General features: G+C 40.7%; 1 long non-coding RNA gene across 1 annotated transcript; it reads left to right on the top strand.

Annotated features, from left to right (window-relative positions):
• Positions 1-15241: 15241 nt before the first annotated feature.
• LOC135489643 (uncharacterized) lies at positions 15242-17617 on the top strand. Its single transcript, XR_010447190.1, has 3 exons — positions 15242-15445; positions 15678-17007; positions 17553-17617. It is a non-coding gene; the product is annotated as an uncharacterized LOC135489643 (long non-coding RNA).
• Positions 17618-19798: the final 2181 nt, after the last annotated feature.

Raw genomic sequence — 19798 nt, forward strand, 5'->3', positions numbered from 1 at the left:
TTAGCCGATTAAACCTAAATTTACTTCATATTCCCATTAAACATGTTAACGTTTTGCATGGTCAATGGATGGTTCGATCGGCTCTGTATTATCGTAGCTAACTTGCATGGAAAACTGGGTGACAAGCTCTAGATCTAGTATTTACAATTTGCTTCATGATGTTCGCTTCCTTGTAGCGGCTGCAGTTGTGTGGATAACAATAGTATTCGTCAAATTAATCATACTTACTGAAATTGCAACTCCGTATACGATCGTTTCATCCAATCCCGTGCGATGAAATTCACAACTGTTGTTGACAAAAGTACCGTATCGGAGATTGCCATGCCAGCCATGTAAACACAGGTCGAAAATTTCCTATTTTCTTTTGACAGGCTGATAAGGATAGACATGAAATTGCCAGGAATGCCAAGAACATTTGTCACTATCCAAAAGTATTTTGTCAACCCGTCGAGAAATCCAAGCATCAGTGCGATTTCCGGTGATGATGTTGTTTGGTCCGTCGTCCAAACAGGTGCGATGTAAAACACGGTATTGTTTTCTGATGTACTATAAACCACAGTCATTTTTGTTTTTAAGGCGATGTTACTCTTAATCACTATTGTGTTGCCAATGATACACACTAAATTCCTGTTTTAGATACGACAGCTTGTGCATCCTTTAACGCTGAATGCTAGTGTTAATAACTAACACAACTACATACATCATTGTACATGATGCTCTCATCTCGGATGCTCTCCGTTCTTATATAAAAGTTTAGAAGGCATGAGTTCGCTTACAGTGTCCACATAGCGAGGGGCGGCTTATTATAAACCACGAGATGCGGAATGTGAAATCGCGAGATGCCAACCTCGGTGAGAGTACCATGCGCCACAGGCTGTATTGCAAATATGGAACCTGAAAAGGCGACCATTCATGAGACCGAGGCTGTAGTAGTTTATAGGGAGCTATCCTTGTTTTGATTGGCCCATTGAAATAGACTCCGCTGTGCGATGTGTGTTATTTAACCTAATTGATAGCCTAGTTTCGATGGTTAGACTATGGCCCGCGCTATTTCTAGGGATGACCAGACGTTCACCAAGTGCATGCCCTGTGTTATCGGTCAATCATGCATATGGTGACTTGTGCCACCAGGCGTAACGGGAAAATAGTCTTGATACATGCAGCATCCTGAACCTCGTGGTATTATACTCACAGTATATCTTGATAAATTGAAAAAACCTTTGTGGTCAAGATGAACATGCAGTTTCATGTAGCCTTTGTATTGTCTTCGGCCCTACTATCATTGAATGGAGTAGTGGACAGCAGCATCAGAAATGGTGATTGATTGTTTAGAAAATCTTGTGGCAGAAAATAATGATTACTCATCTCGCGACTTCGCCATTTCTCATCTCGCGGTTTATAATAAGCCGCGAGGGGCATAGGTTTTTCCTACCTTAAGTCACATCATTTTGAATGATACACAAATTTTAGATCAATTCCTAATTAGCTTGTTTGCTCGATTGAGAACCAGGCAGGCTTTCCAACCTGCCTTGCTGACCTGTGCTGGAAAAAAATAAAGGGAAATCGAACGGATATTGGTAAAAAGAATGTGGCTGATGATTATTGAGACCTGCCGTTTGGACTTCGCCTCAAATTTAAGGCAGATTTTAGCAGAATACACCCCACTGCATGCAATGCCAGTTATTTCAGACGCAATGTCAGTCATGCCAGTAGTCCAGGTTAAGTTATCATTTCCACATAATAACCGCCCATAATCTAACCTACCTATGAAAAAAATCGATGCACCAATCTGAGCCATTACTTAAATAAATGACAGTTAGGTGTGGCAAGTGACACTTTGAACGAATCTAGGCTTTCTAATTATTCTAGCAGTGAGCCGATAATCAGACTGGAGTAAATGTAACCTGGCGATCATATATAGCTGAATTCGTATCAGAGTATCGAAACCCAAGTGGTTGGAACTGTAATGAATGGCATATATTTGTGACAGCACCGAGTACGAAATACCCAAATACCACAGTGTTGGACAACTTCTTAAATTGCTGAAACTGTTCCTCAACACCTGAAATCAAATCATCCACACGCAGTCCGCGTTGTACGCTTTATGTTGCAATATGTATTGTGTGCAATATGATATCACCGCAATAGAAACAAAACAGTGTAATATTATATCAGGCAAAATAGTTGGTCGGGGACTCCACCGGGTTTGAGACTGTTTGATCTTCAGTGCAAGTTAGAATTACAATGAAATGCAGTTGTAGTAATTTACCCCATATAACCATACTCATTAACTTGTTAATGTCGAGTTTTAACTTAATACAAATTAGGGAAGCGTTTTTTTGGGGACTATTGGCAGAAGCTAGGGGTCAATTAGTGGTCATCAGTTGACTCATGTGCAAAGATCAAGGACTTGGTCCTGTTTGATTCAGTGATCAATGCATAGCTCGTCTTGCAAGCCACATAAATCTGAATGCACCATGAGATGATTAGTGTTATAGTTGCGACTTATTGTTACTAATCTGATCTACCTCGCTCCTGTCTATAGTCTACCTTTAATAGCCATTAAGAACTGAAATACAAACCTGACGTTTTTTAAGGCCAGGTTAGAATATAGTATGTGGTTCTCTAACATCTCTGTCAAATGCTGAAATAAATATGTATACATGTACTGTCTTCTCCCACTTAACCGAGCGCGGCTGAATCGTAAAATGACTAAGTCCAAATGAATAGGCCGATTTTACTGGTGGCAGGCGAACATTAGAAAGAACAGCCACAGCTGATAATTGACTCCCTTTTCGTGGGCAATGCCAATGCCTTCAACGTAAGTGGATAAAAGACATGAACATTGACATGGGGTAGTCCTGTACTGAATGAATGAATACAATACAACTAGCGTCCTCATTTTATGCCTATAGTGTTCGCTGACCAGAAATTTCTAATCTGGGGTCTATAATAAATCCAGCTTCATGGGTCTGCAGAATGTCCCAATAAAGAAGTCTTGCTGTTAACGAATAAATTAAAGAAAAGATTTACTTATCAATTTACCAATCAATTTTATTATCCAAACGGGATTTACACGTCATCATCAAAAACATCATCATCCTCTTCTCCTTCCGAAAACTCAATCCCCTCAACAAACTGCTCAAGCTCATCATTTACCATCTCTACCTCCTCCCCGACTTCGTCATCGTCCTCAGGAACTAGGCCACTGGCTCTCCAACCGTTCATAATCGTCTGTTGTGTGACCCTTTCCCAGCCGAGGCTGATCATCCTGACCACATCCCGCCTGGTGATCCGCTCACTATGTCCTTGATCGTCAGTGTGGCCGATTTTCCACACTTTCCAAATGGTCCTCAGGTGACACTTGAAGCTCCTGTTTACGGTCAAGTCCAAGGGCTGCAGCAGCGAAGTACATCGTCCTGGAATGAAAGTGTCTGTCCCATTCTCTGCGGTGATTGCATCACGAAATTGCTGATTTCGATGCGCCGGATACCTGTCTAAAAGTAACAGGAACGTGGCCCCTGCTACAAATGGCACAACCAGGGCCTGCAACCACTCGATTAGCGATTGATGTCGGGCCCAACCCTGTGGACTACCAGTTACCTGGAAAAATAAACAACAAGTATGAACATTTACATTACTTTTCTGAACAGTCAGACACGCACAATGTTTTGGTTGCATCCATGACAAACCTACAACAATCTTAGTCAAAGAAGTTCTGATTTTCCTAAAAAATACTACCATTAACTAGAATAACCGTCAATGACAACACTGATGACGTCAGGTACATGTCCTGTACTACAAGCACGGACTAGTATTCTATGCCAATACTCACTCGCACATTGTCTGGAGCATTCGCCTGAAGCTGCCGAATGACGTCACCATCTGGTGCCAAGCCTCTGAAGTTGACCTCGGCTCGTCCTTTTCGTCCGTCTGTCGTAACTACTAGAGTCACCGTGCATCCAAGTTTCGGGTTGCCTTGGGATGATCTAATGTCAACATTCTGAGACCCAGTCGCTTCCATTGTTGATCTTGGCACCATATCTAACAACACGAACGTCTCATTCATGTTCATGATGACATCAAAATCAGCGTCTCTGATGAGGTCGGCAAAATCTCCCCGGTAGTCGGCAACCAAAGCCTGGGCGTTGTCAGGTAACCCCCTTGAATCTTTGGTCTTCCTTCGATAGATGATTTGTTTCCTTAAACGGAATTTGCATATTGTTAAAATTCACCGCATACAATCCATTAAGGCCGATCCATGCAACAGCGGAATGAAACTCACCTTTCCATAAAGTTGCTAAGCCAATGTGCAGATGCATGGAAAAGGTATCGCAGGGGTCTCTGTTCTTGTCTTTCGGCCTTCGTTTCGTTCGGAAGCTCTGCGCACCATTGCCGAAATTCTCTTTCAGCTTGCCCTTTAATATCCTCACCGGAAACAGGGAAACCAAGTCTTCGGCGCTCAATGAACCAGGTGTTCAAATTGTTTTCCATTTTGGGCCAGTATGCTGAAATAAAAAAGCTAACACGTTTAACATCTTTGGAAATATTGATTGCCGATAACCACAGGTATGAACGAAATGTTAGTCATAGGAATAAAGGTCCCAGGAACAATAATACTGATATTGTTAAAGGCAATGGTCAGGGTCAGTCGCTTTGATGTATAGTGCGACTTATTCTTCCGTCCATGACACAGAAGCGGACTTAGTCCGGTCGGTATAGGCCAACAAGGAAGGAAATTCATTTAGCGAGGAATATAATGCTTGTAGAAACACTACCTTGTGCATCAGTGCCGTGTTGCCGTTGTCTCCTCCGTCTTCTATGGTCTTGAGTTGATCTATTTCGGAGGGCAAACAAGTCATCCTGTGTGCTTAATCAACGTCTAAATGTCTGCGGTGCTATGCGGTGGTGTCTAGCAAAGGATGTCGCAGTTTCAGCATGACGTAATCATATAGCATGCTCCAATTGTTATGTCTCTCTGTTTCTGGTGCCTACATGCACCAGGTACAGCCTGGCTAGCATCATGTACATCATGTACATCATCGTCGTCGTCGTCGTCGTCGTCGTCGTCGTCGTCGTCGTCGTCGTCCTCAGTAGTGGTATCAGGGTCAGGGCTGTCAACATCATCTCCATGCTCCATTCCATACGTTAACATCATCAGGGTGCCTGCTAGGCCTCCCCACAAAATCCATCGCATTGCGTGCATCTTACCAGAAGAACGTGGTCAAAGCAAGATGGCAGACAACAATTATGACATTTGACACGAAAGTGCCCTTTATTGGATTTCCCCCACAAGAAAACGATTCCATAATCGATTAGATAAAATAAATTCATTTGAAAGACTCTGGATTGGTCAACCATTTACATGAACTTACGTAACTTCAATAATCATCACCCTGACTGCAGGGATTACTGGCTCTGACCGCGACCAGGCGTTATTGAATTGACAACATTTACAAGGTTGTCTTCCTATAACCATTGATCAATATAATTGGCTGTCATATTGAATGTTTGCAGCCCACGGGTAAAAACTACAGACTGCCATGTTTCTGGACTTAGTCATTTTCGAGCCATTTTCCTGGCGCTCGGTTAAGTGGGAGAACACAGTATATGAGTTGAAATCAAATTATCATGAATGGACTTTTTCTAAGTCTTTTTGGCGACCAAATCGTTCAATATTTTTCGGCCAGTTTAAAAAATTTAAGTGTAAACTCGTACAGACTTTGAAACTAGATATAGTTCAGAACTGTGCTGCTCGCAAGATTATTCGTACCCCGGACCAGTGCTTTGGAAATTGCATATTGGCTGTCAATCAATAGCCGGTTTCCGATCAGTTCAAGGTCAATTGCAATTGCTCCTGGTGGGATGTGCATGGCTAGGAAGGGAATGGCACCACACTATTTGGCGGAGCTTATTCAAAAGTACGAACCTCCAGCCTGGCGTTCGATCTGAAGTCTTTGGGCTGATTGTTGTCATACGTTATAGGCGGATAGCATTTTGGGTGGAACTCCTGCAGTCCAAGCTGACAGGGTGTGGAACTCGCTTGGCATCTCGATCAGTTAGTTAGTCTGTTGCTACTTTCAAGTCAGAGCTAAAGACCATGCTCTTTTAAAGAGTACTTTTTGTAAGAGCGCCTCTTTTGACTTTTTAATGTTAGCCAATTTCACTGTTAGGAGGCTCTTTCCGACTTCTCAACGGTTTCTCTAACCTTTTCCTGATTTATCTGACAAAAGCCAGAATTTTCCCTGAAAGCTAGAAAACCTGTGAAAAATACTAGGGTATTAAAATAATAATAGGGCATTAAAGTTCAAAGGCTTATGTTGATTTAGATGTGAACAATCCTAAATGTGAATACTACTAATTAGCTCCTCTCAATATATATCTGTTTATTCCTCCTTATAGAAGATTCTAACGCTTTCACTGAAAGTCAAACAAAATACAGAGACATAAAAATAATAATAATAATAATAATATATAGATGCTATGTACAAAAGTTCAAATGCATTTGAGCAATAACTATAAGGCAAGCTTATAGTAGTTTAACATGAGATCATTTACATTACGTTATACATGTACATTCCAGCATCTGGCTGTGATCTTTAAGAGGGTCATGTTGACATCAAAGTCTGATGAGCTGTGTTGCTTACCCAGCAAAGTTTCTGTTAACTCTACATCATTCAATTTCCAAAGAAGGGCACTTATGTCAGCTGGGAGGTCATTTACAACTTGTTCCCAGAAATCTTCTTTATAGGCTGAATAGCCTGAACACCCACAGAAGAAGTGCACCTGCGGATCGGTATAGCGTTGGTTACAACGGTTGCATTGAGTCTCCACAATTGTTTCTGACAGTATGTTTAATTTCGCAAGAAAGGCATAGTCCTGTTTGTGTTTCGATCTTGCTGAGAAGCGATCCATATCAGAGAGGGATAATCTAAAGATTTCTCAATGTTTGCTACTCTTAGGAGATTGTTTTTTACACACTCGGCGGAAAAACGTTTGTTTTCATAATCAAGAACTGACTTGTCAACCAAAGACTTCCAGATAATGTCTGATGGCGCGAGTTCACCGCTATCGGTGTACACGTTTAAGGCGTTCGACAGGTCGTATTTGTCCATGACTTTTACAAGGTTTTCAATGTATCCGAGACAGGTTTCGGATCTGTTTTTTCTATCTTTCATTGACTGAAATCTAAAGTCAAAGATTCGTCTGGGGTGGGATTGTTCATGCATCCTTGTCAGTTGTTCGAAGAAGAGAAGACACTGTTTATCAATATAAGCCTTTAGACTTACACTGCCAATCATGGCTTGTGCAGTCACAGTTCTAGTTAACCTGCTAAAACCTTGCATCCTTTTGAGGCAGAACCGATGGGCTCGCTCGAGAATCATCAAGTCCCTTTCTGACATACTAGACCAGAGTTCGCTGCCATACAATGCCTTTGGAAGACGTATCCTGCGGTTAAGTTTATGACTGGAATTGGGTTGAATTTGTTCGGTTGTATTCCCGGCCCTAAGATGCACATAAGAGTTTTCTTTAGCTTTTGCGCGGCTGTGATAGCTATTGTTGTCGTGCGGCGATATTTGCCCTGTATTGTTCCGAGATGTGTTAGAGTGGTGGCTTCTTTCACTCGATTTTCGCCCAGCCACCAAGTTCGATCGCAGCTGATCGCTTGCCACTGATGTGGGGTCTCACCAAAAACAATACCTATGCATTAGTCCTAGTTATAGTCGTACCTCCACTTGACAGAATATTTAAAGCTACATGACATCATACAGTTTAAAACCATATTTGGCTAACGCGACAAGGGTTAAATCGTCCGCATGGCAGGTTGAGCCACCTTCTATTTGTCCGAGTTTTACGCCAACACCGGTGTCCTCGAGAGAATAGAGGAGTTCATCCATATATAGCAAATAAAGCCAAGTGGAGAGTACTCCTCCTTGGCGAACGCCTTGGTTAACGCTGAACCAGGCGGAACGCATATCGTTTTCCGCGACACAGCTTTCTATGTCGTGATAGCAGTACTTAATAAGACGCCATAATCTTCCACGCACACCAAAGTAAAAAAAGTTTGTAGAACAAACCGTCTAGCCAGACAGTATCAAAGGCCTTAGCCACGTCGAGGAAACAGGTATAAACCTTCGAGTGCCTTTCTAATAAATGCGAAACGGTTTCTTTAAACACGAAGGAAGTTGAAACGCAACTCCGTTGTTTTTAATATGCGCTTTGTTGTGCATTTGGGAATACAATGTTTGCGTCGATATTGGTCCATTTCTTAATCCGTTCTAGAATGAGACGTTCAAAAAGTTTGTACACTGTTGGCAATAAGGTTATCGGGCGATAACTGTTGGGTTCACATCTGTTCTTTCCCTTTAAACAGGGTATGGATGACACCTTGTTTCGCGGCTTTTGGTATGTGCTCTGCTAACATGAATTGGTTGAACAGGTTGGCCAGTGCCTTCGCAAGTTCAGGACCCCCATACTTAAGCTGTTCATTTGAAACCCCGTCTAGATCTGCTGCTTTGCATTTGTGAGGAAAGTCTTGCATAACGAGATTTCTTCCTGAGTGAAAAGAGTGTCCAACACAGAAATGTAGTTTTCCCACGACTCCGTTTCCATTTCGCGCACTTTCTTTTCGACTTCTTGTCTTAATGTTTCGTCGTATTTACCGCTACGATCCGGAGTGTACAGATTCGCAAAGTAGTCGGCCCATTTACAATCTCGTGTATCATAAACCACTTCACCGTCAAAACACATTGGCGGAGGTGGTCCTTTGGGATCGCGGTTCTTACATTACAATTTCCAGAACTGAATTTGATCGACTTCTGCTGCCTCGTTTATTTCGTCATAAAATTGTTCTTCGAGGTTTTCATTCACACGCCTCATTTCAGCCCGAAATAGCCTTTTGCTGTCCTTATATTGCTTCCGTATCGTATTGACGGGTGCACTGGGTCTTTCTGCTAATACCCAGGCATGCCGTTTTTTGCGCATTTTAATGTGTAAGTCTTTCAGACAATCGTTCCAATAAGGACGGAGTCTTTTGTTAAACCGGCTTTTAGGTATGCAAAGCTCCGCCGCGTTCACCATCGCATTTATGATATCCTTGTAATACTTGTCTACCTCATCACTTGAACTTACGATATCGGGTTTAAACACTGGTAGTTTGGCTTTTAGAATTGTCCGATATTGTTCGATTTTACCGAAATCCGACCGGATACAACGTGCCCAATGGAGTTTTATGCGTTTCGAGCGTTTGGCATTAAAATGATTTGCAGTGGAGCCGGTACCATCACTGTCTGCGCGTGTGTAGGGCTTCATTACCGAGAATACTGGTAGATGATCGGACGTGTTTAAAGCTTCGTCCACGATTACTTCATTGTCTTTTGAGCATTCTAACATCAGGAAACGCATCGAGTTTTATGTTAATAAAAACAATTGGTTATATCAAATCGTACTCAGGAATATTTATAAGTTATCAACACACACATGATAATGCCTTAGCACCTTTTCGAAAAGTTCAGCATTATTGTGATGATGTTGGCACTTTGGAAAAAAATTATCATATAACTTGAACAGTGATTTGTTTAACAGCAAATTTACTTTTGAAATTTTTCTAGAATCGAATGCATCATCAAATACGAACTTTAAAAAGAATGCATTAAAGCATAGCCATTACATTTTGGCTACAAACGCAATATTCAGTCTTACGCCAAGTGAAAATGAGAAAATGAGCAAAGTTTAGCATTCAATATTTCTTGAGTTCATATTAGGGTTTGTTCCGTATGCTTAATCAAGTTAAACCTATTTTGTAAATGTCTCACCCGCTCGAACATGGAGTGAACCAACCCCATATGCACTCAAGTGCGCCATGCAATGGGTCTTTGAATCATGAGAGGAGCTAATTAGTACATTTAGGGTCACTCTGAGTGTTTGTTTCAAACCTCATTAACCCCATTCCCACTATTAGGCCTTTTATCTTTAATACCCAATTTTGGGATGCCTTAGTATTTTTCAAAAGTTTTCTAGAAATCTGATCTTTCGGGGAAAAGTTGGACAATGTCGGACTTTTGTCGGATAATTCAGGAAAAAGTTAGAGGAACCGTCGAAGTGTAGGAAAAAAGTATCTTACTAGCGTATGTGGTGTAAAGTGAAGGTCCATGATAATCAAGGGAATTACATTGCTTAATTGATATTCATTTGTTGGCACACTGTCACAGTATGTATAGATTCTTTAATCCATACTTGGTAACAGGTACATTTCATTGTTTGTTTCATAAAATGCCGTTGGGTATCAAGGGAGAGATATCGACGATTTTAGTGTCAAAGAATACCTCTAGAGTAGTGTTTTATGTTAATGAAATGCACGGGGCGAATTACCTACCAATATGGCTGCATTACTTAATGCATGAGTAGTACAATAAGAAGAGTATTCACAAAAGCATCAATATCTACAAACCTGATGGAATATTGATAAACATGTAGCCCACCTTTACCCGAACATTTTGCCCCGAATTCATCGATTTATTACATGATGCTGTCCTGACGCGACCTAGATCCTTGGCCAATCCTTAATCCCATCCAGTATCAAATTCGAAATAGATACCTTTCTTGTACCACACTTAATACACACCCCTTGACAAATCTCATTCCAGCTTAATTTTTAAAATTATGCACCTGAGGTGAGATTTATATCGACAATAGCGAGGGTTCAGGAAGTCTAAAGAATGAGTCGTTAGCCTTTCAGGCATGATTTGTCCACAATCGTGGAATTGTATTTGTATTTCTTTAAAAATTTGGATAACATGATGCAATGCTCAATTTGGGAGGATGAATAATTGTGGTTGGACATTGTAACATTGGATAGGTATTGTAGCCATGGGAAATCGCCATGTTAACCATTAGAGGAACAATTTACAGACAGCTCAAACTCAACAGTTTCACCAAATCAAGATTGGGAAGCTGGAGCTTCCGGGTCTTAAGAAAAAAAGAGCTTCTGGTGAAAGATAACCTCTCCGTTTTAACTTTGAAGAGTGAAGTTACTGGTATTTGAAATAACTCTCGCTCTACCTCACTAAAGCTGTTCTGCATAATAAATTAATGGCCGCTATACACGATAACTCTTTTCCTACGAAATATTTCGTACACTTTTTTCTCCAACTTTTTGTTGGATAGAAATATTTCCGTACCCGACGTCGACGAGTACATTTATTTTGTAGGAAATTACGTACGGTTGAGAAAATGATCGTATCTAGCGGGGTCGCAAGTGTTGGTAGGATTCACCACTAGATACCCATCCCGACAATATCAGACCATTTCACTCAGTACATACTTACTCCCTCAATGTCCTGATGAACCCAGTCTAGTTTCATAATGTAGAGTGGCTGTTCCGTTATTCTTCCCCCGGATGTCCGTGTGATGTATGCATAGATTTGTTATAAACTGCGAAATAAATACTCGTACAAGATTCTGATATTATGCATTATAGATTTGTTATAAACCACGAATAAATGCTCATGAAGATTCTGACTTTCTTCAACTCATATGTGAAATTTGGAGTTTAATTGTGTCTTGTAGTAATTCAACTGTGAATTCGTGTGTTGAAGGCTGGGGTGCAACCTAAATATAGCCTTTAATTTATTGGGGATTCCAAGAATTTCTATTTATACCGACCAAACTTTCTGCAAATTTTCACTGTCCAAATTTTGTTTTTCTGGAATGTATACGCAACTATGCCGCTTTTGCGGCCTGGAGGTTTTGCTGAAGAATGGGAGGAAGATATTTCGTGAGGCTTGCAAACATCTTGTGCCCGCAATAACCCGTATTGAGACTGCAAATGCAGACTCGCATTTTCGAATCGAGCTTGATCCGCCATGGTGATTATTTTTGACTACCTCAACCTCGGTTAGAGTAAAGAATGCGTACAAAGTTGTAGTGTATTAGATGTACGAAATCGGTCATTCCTGACCTGCCGCACAGGTTGGTTTTTAATATCACAATGCGACGCTTCTATTGGGCGAAACGGGTTTTTTCGTGGCCACCTTTGGGAATGGCCGGGCGTGGAATTCAACTTGGTCAGAAACATGTGTAAGGAGAAGTTGTGTTGTAGGCCCTGTTACCAAGAGGATGGTAGATACCCGATTGGGTTAATATTGTTCAATAATATTTGGATTCAATACCCTAGGCCTACGTAACATTTTGCATAGGTCATATCCTGCACTATAGACCAGTAGATCCTAATCACAATGTACACACGAGCATGCTATATTACCCGGAAGTAGAGTCCATTGGTCACATTGTTTTGTTACGATAGGGTATTTCAATGCGAATCGCTTATTTTTTGATGGGCTATATCCCGTCGGAATTAGTATGTGCACTTGCCCACCATATACAACAAAGAATTGGCCCATTGAAATGTACTTCCCGTGACTTCCTGTTAAAATAGTAAGCCCTGCTTATGTCGCATTTGAACACAATGCCATATTCCATTCCATTTTGAAAATGCCTCTGGTACTGTCCAAACTAAAAGTCGTCTCGGCAGCTTGTGCAGCCGTCTTGACCCTGGCGAGTGGAGCTTCGCGCTTCTCCCGTCGGAAACAGAGAAGAAAACGGCTGATAAGGGCCAAACAATGGATCCTAATACGACCATTAAAAGGCGCCTATAGGCCCTTAGTAGACCATAACTTACGAATTGCAACCCTGCGTTATACAAAAATTACCTTCGTATGGATGGAGAAACCAATCAGGCTTATAATGAGGTATTGCGGTTTGTTGCGACTCCCATGTCTCCAGTCAGTAATCGGTCAAACGTACATGAACACGCAACCCCGTCGTACACTGCCAAATCAAATTGTATAGCATTTTATTGTACGAGAAAAATAGGGCAGAACCTACACGTGTATTTTTGCCAATAGCATTAAAATTGGACGTCGTTTCCCGACAGACACGGTCAATTTATTATATAGATTTTTATTGAAAAGTACCAATGTGGTCAATTACAAAAATAAAAACTCAGGGCTATTGCATACAAGCATTAGCAGCCCTGGACAAAAGTATAAGGATAATTACAAATTTCCATTGGCTTAAAGGGAAACATTAACAGGAATAAGTGCAGTGGAGCTCTGAGTGAGATCGACCACAAGTTACAGGAAAGCAGAAGAACGGAAAGGGCCAACCAACAAAGAAAAAAAAAGAAAAAGGAGGCTAATTTACATTCACAATAGTACAAATATTGTGGATAAACCTGCTGACCCTAACCATAGCCTGGATATTACTGACTTTTATGAAATTATTGAAACCATTGAGGGCTGCAAACTATCCTCAGTGTCGTTGAATTTATTTCCTTTAGAATTTTCCGTACTTTAAAATGGGACTGTGTATACCGGTGTGACAGCGGATATAGTCCCCCTGGAGTCATAGTCCGGTAGCATTGTATTTGACCAATTAAGTAGCATGATCTATTGTACCGCTAACCCTAACCAAAACATTTAGCAATGCGGGCTATTGTTACACGGAATATCAGCCCTAGGACTACTATCCCTTGCACACCGGCCATTGGGGAATAGACACTTTTGATTAATTTTGAGGCCCTGCCGTGCTTGTTGCTTTTGTGTCCACATAAATATATCGATTTTTCGCGTCAGCCGTAGATACCATGCAACGCAATTAAATTTTCTTCTTCTGCACCTCATGGGCAATTAGACGATATCATTAGACTAATTTGTCTCGGAATTATTTTTAAAACGCTTTTAGAAAATCAAATCTTTAATCTACGTCGTTCGTTAAATGTTTGGAATTTGTAAATTGAATTTGTAGATTTCGTTCTTGATATAAATTTAAGCATTGCCGCTGTGCAGACAGATATACAAATGTTTCAGCATTTGTATGCTTAAAAACTGCACTACGCCATTGTGTATAACTACAGTTCTATTTCCTGAACAAACTATAATTACGAACGGTGTACGCTTTTAAAGGTTTACAGTTCTTATGGAAATACAAGTAGTACGTACAGCAACGGTCTAACTTACAACATTTCTATTATTCGACATGTCAGACATTCCAGATACCACATCTAAAATATTCATAAGCTAACTAGCTTGTGTATTGTGATGTGAGTGAAGGCCAGATAATCAAATCTGGGTATATCAAACCCCGATGTCAGATGCCAGGGATGTATGCAACGACAACTTGCAATAAAAGTGTGGTGAGAAACAACATGGCCCAATACCTGGAACCTCATGATCACCTGGAGAGAAATGAAAATGAGAAGAAGTAGTCAGTTTTGCCGTATAATTGATAGACCATCGGATCCTTTCCAAGCAATTTTCGATTTGTTTCCAACCGACAGCATGTATATTGATCCAATCTGCTGTTGCCAAGATATAAATGGACCTTGGATCTGGGATTGGTTATAAATAGGTGTATACTAACCGGTCTGAACACGCAAGATAAGACGACCACACCGGTTATACCGCGGCACAACATATCCATGCATGCCCATGTTTTCGGGCCGTTTCGAGCCAAGTAAAAGTTGGTAAAAGTCTTCGTATATAAAAGGGCTGGACTATTTCAATATATACACGGACCGGAAATAATTGTTCTGTAACACAGGATCTATTAATTAAAGTATGATTTTGAAAGGGGACCATAACCGCATTGCATAGTTTAGCAGAGATGAAAGTAATAAGAAAAGTTGCTGAAGAAATCATGAACTTATCAAAACACCTGGCTGGAATTGCAAATCACCACACCCTTGTATTTCTGCTGTCTCTCGGACTTATCCCGACTGTCGCTGTGGTCCCAAACTGCAAGGATCTGTATCTTCAGGGATACGAACCGACAGCTCTCCCCCACAGCTACGGCGGGTGGGTCAACATCTATTTGGCCGCTCCGCACACGTTCAAAGAAGAAGGATATGTTATCGGATGGCAACTGTACAACAAGATCAACAGCGAAAAGTACTATGTGGATATATTCAGGCCCGTCCCTGGCGTTTCCAGGACGTTCGACCTGGTCCACTCAACAGAGGTAACCGACACTACCATCGGAAATAAGACATTTCTGTCGACACCCTTTAAGGTAACTGTCTACAATGAATAGTCTACCACGACTTTTCCACTGTCGTCGCACGAATGCCCGTCACCTATGAATTTAGTGAAATAACCTAGTACTTACCATTATATCCCTGCACGCTCCTGGTTTTACATAATACTGTGTATATCTGTTATGTTTTTACAGGTTCAAGCAGGTGATCACACTGGCTTACACAGCGATGCCAGTTTGAATTACGGTTTGGCAATGCAGACTGGCGTCTCCTCGACCGATTGGCCAATGATTGGAACGCAGAAGTTCAGTAGCTATTTTGTCTTAACAAAAACGATTTATGTTGGAGGTGGTGTTAGTGGCAGGAAGATCGCCGTAAGGGCAATTGTAGTTAAAGACAATCGAGCGAAAGGTGAGGGCTTTGTCTTTTTTTAGTGCTACATTTTAATATCTTACGCAGTTGTGTGATTCCACTGCATGTAATCAGGACATGTAAATGCAAGAAAACTTAATCAAAATGGTTCAATAACGGATAAAAACAGATATAAACCCCCTACAGTTCTAATATCGAGTATAAACTCTGGTTAATCTACTCACGGCGAGAGTAGTTTGTAAAGTGCACTTCTTAATTTCTTTACTTTCAGTTCCAGGTTGCCAACAACATTTCTTCAAACTTTTCAACCCAACTACCACTGCGGTCCGATTGATCCAATCGGAGACGTGCATCAATGAGATTCTGTGTTCGCAAGCCTGCATTAACCATCCAACGTGCAACGGATTAAGTTTTGATACATCCACACAGATTTGTTACTTTTACTTGGCCATTCAGACTATGACAACTCAACCTGTCCTTGCAAAACCGATATACGCGCAAATGAAATAAACATACTCCGCGCAGTTATAGAAGCGTGACAAGGTGGTTCTACTATATTGTGTTTTGTCTCTGTGGAGAAATCCCGCATAAAATCTGACGTCAATAATTTAATTTGAAATCAGAGTGGAATAGAATTAACAAAAAGGTATGATTTTGGTGGCAGTTCGTTTCAATTCCCTGAAAATCTACTTGCGTTATATTTGTCGGTCTCCTCATCCTAAAGAAATGTATTCGTTGGATTCCTGGAATTTTCCTTAGGACTCGCACTACCAATCATAATTAATGATACAGGGGGTTAATTAGTGGTCATCAGTTGACTTGGTGTGATTCAGTTATCAGTACATTGCTCGTCTTGCAAGTCACATAAATCTGAATGCACCATGAGATAATTAGAGTTAGTGGCGACATATCGGGCAATATGAATAAAAGAGAGTATTTACTAGCTAGTAGAAGTAAGCAGTAAAAGCATCTACTTGTTAGTATATACTATAAGTAAAAGTAAATACTCCATTTCGTATGAATAAACTTTTACTTTTACATTGTACTTCAAAGCAGTTACTTCTACTCGACTAGTATGTACTTGTTGATGTCCTGAGCTCAGATCTTTCTTTGTTTCTCAGGTCACTTGGGATAATACTATGTATTGCAATGCGTTAGATGTTCCGTATTGTTTTTCATAGATCATGTAAATAGATCAGGCACATCCTGAACTGTGTATATAGAAGGTCCAGGATTGAATAGAAATGTCAGATACTGAGGATTCTTTGGATTTATCTACAAATGCGGCTTGTGACAAACAGGAAACCTTTGTCCAAATTCTGAAGGATAATGCAATTCTTTTGAGCAAGTCGCAAATACCCAGTGTAAAAAAAAGAAGGCACAAGCAATGGTGAATCTAATTGCCGAGTACCAGAGAAAAACTGGAATTAAAATGACTGACAAACAAATCTCCAAAACATTGAACAACATGAAAAACGACGTTAAGGGGAAGGCTGACGTGACGAGGACTGGAAATCGCCCAATAAAGCTGAAAAATTGAGATAAGGTGCTTTTCGAACTGTTGGATGCCGAGTCAAATCCATCTCTAAGTTGCACACCAAGTAAATATCAAATCCTGTCCAAATTAACCCTTTGTTGATTGTTATCTTAGAGAAACTGTAAACATTACAAAACAGGGTGTCCCAGAATGTTCCATCATATTCTGAAATATCCCCATAAACAAGACTCGCTCCAGCAAACTCCAGCATTACGTGTAATCCAATTTCAAAGTCTAGCAGCTCAAGCCAGTCTCCTTTTGTACTTTAGAGTCGCGTTAATAAGGCAATTTCCAGGTGAGGAAGAACAAACGTAATCTGGGACACCCTGTAGAGGTGCAAGTTATGTGGGGTTAATTTCTGAAAATGATTAACATTAAAATCGGTATTGTTTTGGATCGGTAATTTATCTTTTCAACAGAAAATAGAGCAATTTAGTGGCAGGTAAATAAATCAAAATTCCCTTGATTGATGTAGAATTAGTCAGGAGCCGTTGCAACTTTCCAGGGGTCAGCACTATCTATGGAATGGATTTTCATAATGCCGGCGCTGCCACAAGGAAAGTTACAACGGCTCATGACCGATTCTACAGTATGTATTTCTAATTTCAGGTGGCCTTGGTGTGTGCATAGGAACCAAGCGCTCAGCATCTCTGACTCTTTCTAGTGGAACAGCTGAAGAAACCACGAGTCGACCAACTTCACCCCATCCAGGTGTCTCAACTTCACCTCGAACCCAACGGAAAGTCAGAATCCCATCACCTCCACCACGAAAAAGCAAGACATGTACCCTGCCAGAGACGGACGAAACGGAAAATCTGTCGACACAGGAGCTACAACGCCTTGTTCTTCTTGAATAATTGAAATCGGTACGTCTACAGCAACAGCAAGCAACTGCTTCTCTGTCGGATTCTCTGTAGTTAGTGATGAAATATAAAATGAAAGCAGGGTTGAAATACGACGATGGATTTAATTTTTTGGCGTGGTGGTGCAGAAATGATGCATAGTAACCATTTTGAAACTTAAAAGGGTTGCTAGAAATTGCAGACAACGGGCAATTACAATTGTAACGTAATCTCAGGTTACTATCCATCATGTATGCACCTTCCACAAAATACTGTTAATAACACCAACTTAAGGTGGGTTAAATCAGTCTAATGTTCGAATCGTAAACTAGTCATCCATTTCATGGATTATTTCGGCAAGCATTCTCCTCCTGTCTTGTCCCCGCTGGCGAATTCGTGCATCGTTATACTCCTCTCCATCATCAACATCATCATCATCATCATCATCATCATCATCATCATCATTGTTGGCCTGGTTCTCTAGAAAGTCATCAGGATCCTGCAAGTATTTTGCCACGTTATGTAGCACAAAGCATGCTACAATCAAACTAGCAACTTTTCGCCAGGGTCTAGCCTGCTACAATCACACTAGCAACTTTTCGCAAGTTGTGTCGGACACGTTCCTGAAGAATTGGAAACCGCCTTTTCAGCTGGCCGAAGCATCTCTATTATAACCCGTTCCTTTGTAAACAAACGATTGAAAGATCGCTCAGTTGGCTGTTGTGGGTCTTTGAAAGGTGTCATTAACCAATGTGCTAATCCATATCCTTTATCCCCCCAGCAGAAGTGCATCCGTTCTGGAATTCTTCATGAATCTGCCAACAGAGTTCTTCCATATGCGACTATCGTGAACGGACCCTGGCCATTCAGCATCAACACTGGTAAACCTCTCACCACCATCGCAAGTAGCTTGAACGTTAGTTAATTGATGCTGCTCCTTTCCGATTGATATATTCATCACCATTGCGCCCTGGTTTTAGTATCCTGATGTGTGTTCAGTCAAGTGCCCCTATTGCACACGGGATCTTGACTTTATCCTACCAAGCATCTTTTGCAGTTTGATTGTCACACTGGTCCTTAGGAAAGTTTATCCATAAATCAGCCTTTTCAACAATCCGATTCAAAACTTTTGCAAAGGTTTTTGAAACTGTGGACTGATGAATCCCGATATCCTCACAGACACCTTGAAAGCCTGGGTCTCCCACATGTTGAAGGAACACTTCCACCTGCTGTTTTGTCGTTAGTGCACCACCTCTAGTTTCTCCTGTCGCATCATCTATAAAGTGTTCACCCATCCAAATAACGTTTTCCTGATCAAAACGGTACAAATGTCAATATTTTATATCCCGGTATGTTCGCCTTGGCTCATACACCTTTCTTTGGCGCGGAACTTGCATAAATGCTGCCATTTTAGACATGTGTGTCTGGTCACTTTGGCTTTCAAGGTAGCTCTAGAGCTACCTTCAAAACCTGTAGTATTTATTAGGAAAACCTAAGTAAATACTTCACTTTATTCATACGGACTAGAGTATTTACTAGTTTTTGAGTAATTACTGGACTAGTAAATAGTACACACTTTTACTAATACTAAATACTATTTACTTGAAGTACTTACTTTAGTTTTATTCATACAGACAGCAGTAAATACTTCAAAAAGTGAAGTAAAAGTGAATACTTTTTTTATTCATATGGCCCATTGTTACTAATCTGATCAACCTAGCTCCTGTCTATATAGTCTCCCTTTAACAACAATTAAGAGCCGAAATACAAACCCAACAGGTTTGTAAATGCATTTAACTTATCGTTTAACACATTCGGTTTTCAAGTTTGGGTTAGAATACAGAATGTGTCCTCCAACAGCTCTGTCAAATGTTGAAATAACGATATCGGAGTTGAAATCAAATTATCATGAAAATAAACATTTCATAATATCACGAAATTCATAATTTAGTTATTTTTGAAACTATGCTCACAAATGGACTAGTCTTTATGAATTCTTGGTTTTTGAGTGTG

This window comes from Lineus longissimus, chromosome 6, assembly GCF_910592395.1.
Source record: "Lineus longissimus chromosome 6, tnLinLong1.2, whole genome shotgun sequence".
Lineage (NCBI taxonomy): Eukaryota > Metazoa > Nemertea > Pilidiophora > Heteronemertea > Lineidae > Lineus > Lineus longissimus.